General features: G+C 46.0%; 1 pseudogene; it reads left to right on the forward strand.

Moving 5' to 3' along the window:
* Positions 1 to 693: 693 nt before the first annotated feature.
* LOC104875359 lies at positions 694 to 2192 on the forward strand (annotated as a pseudogene).
* The last annotated feature ends 2797 nt before the right edge of the window (positions 2193 to 4989 follow it).

A 4989-nucleotide genomic window follows, 5' to 3' on the forward strand; every position in this document is an offset into this window, starting at 1 on the left:
GCCAATTGGGCCCATCGGTCTGGCAGGAATCAGCCCAAATGTCTATTTACAGATGAAGAATTAAACAAATTAAGCTGGGCATGATGGTGCACACCTGTAATCCTAGCACTCAGAGACTGAGGCAGGACGATCACAAGTTTGAGTTCAGCCTGGGCAACTTATTGATTTAGCCAGACTCTGCCTCAAAAAAAAAAAAAAAAAAAAAAAAAACGCTGGGAATGTAGCTGAGTATGGCACACACACAAACTAAAACTGTTGCATATCCACACAATAGAATAGTATTCAACTCTAGAAAAAATTGAAGCATTGACACATCCCATGTGAATGGATGTTAAACACATGCCAATGAAATAAGCCAGACAAAAAAGTTTCATGTTGTATGATTCATTTGTATGAACTATTCTGAATAAGAGAATTCATAGAAGCCAGGCTGGTAGCACATGCTTATAATTCCAGCGCTCAGGAGACTGAGGCAGGACGATAACTGCAAATTTCAGGCCAGCATGGGCTACACAATTGGTTCAAGGGCAGCTTCAACTATATAGTGAGACCCTGTCTCAGAAAAAGAATAAAAAGGGGGGCAGGGATTTAGCTCAGTGTCGTCCTGCCTGCCTCACAAGTTCAGGGTCCTGAGTTCGATCCCCAGTACCAAAAAACAAAAACAAAAACAAACCACAAAACAAAAAGCCGAGTATGGTGGTACAAGCTTATAGGCTGACCAAGTTCAAGGTCAGCCTGTGCTACATGAGCTCAAGGTCAGCTTGAATTGGTGAGATCCTGTCTCAAAACGAACAAAAACCCATAGAAAAAACTCAGTTATGTATATGGTGAGCAACTACTTAATGGGTATAAACTTCCTTTTAAGGTAGAAAGTGTTTTGGGTTTTGTTGTTGTTGTTTGTTTGTTTGAGGCAGGGTCTCACTGTGTACTTCCAGCTGGTCTTGAACCTACCATGTAGCCCAGACTGACCTTAAACTCATGGCCTCAGCCTTCCAAGTCTGGGATGACAGGTATGCACCACCACATCCAGCTTAGGGTAATAAGTGCTTTGGAACTAGACAGAGGTCATGGTTGCACAACATTATAAATATGTTAAATGTCACTAAGTTGTCTAAAATGGTTAATTCATGCTAGGTGAGTTTTTTTTCTGGTCCTTACGATGGAACCCAGGGCTTCATGCATGCTTGCTACGCAAGGGCTTTACAATTGAACTACACCTTCAGTTCATATTATGTGAATTTTATGTTGATTTCTAAAATAATATTTTAAAATAATATAAGGGACAGAGCCTTCACTTGCAGCCACTGGGAAGAGCATCAGGGCTGCTGGACACCAGCCATGTGGCCAGCTCTGGTGGATTCTGAAGATATTTCCTCCAGTGACCAAAAAATGTCCCAATCAGTTTTAAACAGACCAAGAAACGGATGGAGTGGTGACACAGCTAGAAGAGCTAGAGAAGGAACTCAGTGAGGCCCACTACCCAGTCATCTGTGTCCGGGAGATGCTGGCCATGAAAACAGAACTTCCAGAAGACAGGACACAGGTCTGGTTCCAGAACTGCAGAGCCAAGTGGAGGAAGTGAGAGAAGTGCTGGGGCCAGGGCAGTGTCAAGGTGGAGCACAGGCTCCACGGGGCCCTGGTGTGGCCCTCCGTCCCCTGCCCAAGTCCACCCTCAAGTCCACCAAACACAGCCTTATGGACTCCTCTGCCCTGTGACTACTGGGGATGCACAAAAAGTCTCTGGAGGCAGCAGCTGAGTCGGGGAGAGGTAGAATGCCAGGCCCTGCCCAAGCTTGACAAGATAGAGCAGGAGGAGCGGGGCCCTGACCAGCAAATGGCCACCTCCCAGGAGGAACGGAGGGATAAGAGAATCAGCGCCCTGAGTCAAACTTCAGGAGCACAGCACCAAAACGCTGGGAACTGTGTCTGGGCCTGACAGCCTGGCCCAGAGTCCTGAAAGCCCAGAGGAGGCGGAGGCCATGGGTGAAGATGGGCCAGCTGAGAAGCTGAGGCGAGCTCGAAGACATGCGCAGGCTACGGGCCACTCAGACAGCAGAACCCTAAGGCTTTGCTTCTTCCAGGGAGGGTCTCTCTGTGGGAGAGCCAGGCCTGGCCTTGGCTACCCTCCCTCTGCTGCACAGGCTCAGGCCTCACTGACTCCAGGCACAGGTCAGTTCTGGCTTTGTTTTTGAGCCATGCCAAGATACCCTGGATCCAGTCTTGACTCTGTAGCATCCTCCTCATCCCAGCATTCCTGCCTCAGAAGGCTTCTTGCTGCCCAGCCATCCCTGTGAGCCTGTCACTCAACCCCTTGGCATCTCTCACCGTCCAAGTCCTGTGGTGGGCTTCTGCTGTGTGAATATGCTGTTCTGGAGGTCCACGTGCCACCTCAGCCTCCTCTGCCCACCCCATGGGATTCCAGACTAAACTGGAACTCAAAAGACTCAAAGTCTCAGCCTGGGCCACTCAGCCACCCTCAGTATTGTGCCTTGCTGTGGTCTCCTTCAGGAACCTTCCTTGTCCATGGTTTCTCCCCAGTACAGGGGCCACCCCACCCACATATAGCATGTACAGTACTCAAAGTGGGTCCAGGTCCTCTGTCCAGGGAGGGTGGCTACTCTCACCCATGCTATGGTTCACAGCACTGTTGGGAGCCCAAATCTTGTACCTGGATCCCTTGGGCCCCTGGGCCTGTGTTTTGAAATGTTCTGACTCTCCCCGTATGCTGCCTGTGACCTTGACTTTCTGTGCAAGAGATCCTTCCCCTTGAGCTTCTTGCAAGCTCCTGGTTTGCAGGTGCCCTGCTTGGAGTAACCTAATGCAGCTAGGAAGCCAAAGACCTGGTCTCAACTTAACCCAGGCCATCTCTAAGGAGCCAAGCTTGGAGTAAGCCTGGTCCATGAATATTCATCAAGGATGGGTCTCAAGGATGGGTCTCAAGGAGGGCAGGGGAAGAAGTTCAAAGGAAAGCAAAGCAGGGGGCCAGTACTAAACCCAGACCAACTGTAGGAACTCATCTTCAGCCAGGCATATGTTAGAAAATTCAGGGTGTCCGCTGGAATAAGACAGACCTCAATTGGGCCAGGGATTTAGCTCAGTGGTGCCGCTACCCGAGTTCGACCCCCCCACCCCTGTACCCCCCCAAAAAAAAGACAGACCCTGGAGCCATATTGGAATAAAGCACCGGGTCTTTCTGTTTGGTTGTGGGTGGCTTTGTCAGTACTGAGGGCCTCTCTACAGCTGGTCCTCCCACTCCAGCCTTTATTTACCTTTTGCATTAATAGTGAGGACACAGCCTAATGGAGCCCATTAGGTTTACATTCCCAGGCCAGGCACCAGGCCCCCTTCACCTCTTGATATCTACCAACCCACACACCTCTGCAGGGAGTACATCACAACAGAAGGGCTGAGAAGTGAGTGTGGATTTTAACTCTGTATCAAAAGTTGATTTCTCCATTCCACTCGTGGAACTCTTCCCTCTCTAGTTCTTATCTTTGTCTTCTGTTGGTTTGAAACGTTAGACTGTAGCCCTGGTATATAAATAATGAGAAGAAACTTGATATTAAGGTTTGAAATGTGGTACCATAATAACTTCTGGGCATTCTAAAACCTGTGATTTCTGGGCCATTTTCTATAAAGATTCAAGTAAAAATAAAATTGAAGTAAAACAGCCAAATAAATAAGTAAAAATAATATAAGGGCCAGTCGTGCTGTCACACACCTGTAATCCCAGCACTCCGAAGGATGAGACAAGAGAATCACCTAGCATTCTGGGTCAGCCTGCGATACACAGTGAGTTCAAGGACAGCCTGGACTGCATAGAGAGACCCTATATCAAAAAAGCCCAATAATAATAATAATAAATTTCAAATATAATAATAATGATATAAGGGAGCAGCTAGGGATATAGGTTTATGGTAGTGTGCTTACCTAGATCACAGAAGGCCCTGGGTTCAATCCCCAGAACCCCTGTACCCTCAAAAAAGGGAAGAAAAGAATAATTTAGTATTTAATTAACTTGAGTACCTGATCAATTGAAAGGATATTTTCCTGGGTGAGGTGGTGCATACCTGTAATCCCAGTACTCAGCAGGCTAAGCCAGGAGATTGCCATGAGTTCAAGGACAGCCTGGATACATAGTAAGTTCAAAGCCAGCCTGAAGTGCATAGTGAGACCCTGCCAAGAAAGAAAGTAAGAAAGAGAGTGGGGTGGGGGGGAGAAAGGAAGGGAGAAAGAAAGGAAAGAGGGAAGGAAAAAAGAAAGGATATTTTGATATGCAGGGCCCTGAGTTCAATTGCCAGCATTGAGAAAAGAAGAAAAGGAGGAAGGGAAAAAGAAATAAAGATGTCTTGTAACCTAGGAAGAAACAATTTGCTTAAGAAACACATATAATTGTACTTTAATCCTCCCAAATGTTAGTCCTCAATAACTCTATCAGACACTAAAGCTTAATTTAAATTAATTTCTTTCAGCTTCCCTAGTTTTATATGAAATGTAAAATGGAAATGATGACAGGCTGATCACACTGATAACTTAGCACTAAGTTCTATTCACAAGGGTCACCACTTAAAGCCAGAGAGTTCATTTATTTGTTAATCATATGGCAATAAAGTTGGAAATGAAGAAAATTGAGAGGCCTAAACTCCAGTAAACAAAAAGTTTAGACACTAATAGCCTGCCCAAGACATTTTAAGTAGTTTTGGGGTCCCACGCCAGCCCTCAAGGATAAATTCGGTGACCTAAACCCTGCAGCCCTCATTGACCAAAAATGGCAAGGGTTGGAGCTGGCCCAGTGTGAGAACTCACTTGTTCAAGACCTATCCTGGCACTCAGATATCGCTGGCTGATCAAGTACCTTAAGCTTTCATTCTTCCCTTTGAAATCTTTATATACAGAACATATCCTTTGGGTTCTCATTCTTAACTACTCATTGTGAAACATTCCCTTTATAACATTTTTTCTTTTTTTTCTTTTTTTTTTTTTTTTTTT

The sequence above is a fragment of the Fukomys damarensis genome, unplaced genomic scaffold, assembly GCF_012274545.1.
Source record: "Fukomys damarensis isolate Sample0158 unplaced genomic scaffold, DMR_v1.0_HiC HiC_scaffold_17, whole genome shotgun sequence".
Classification (NCBI taxonomy): domain Eukaryota; kingdom Metazoa; phylum Chordata; class Mammalia; order Rodentia; family Bathyergidae; genus Fukomys; species Fukomys damarensis.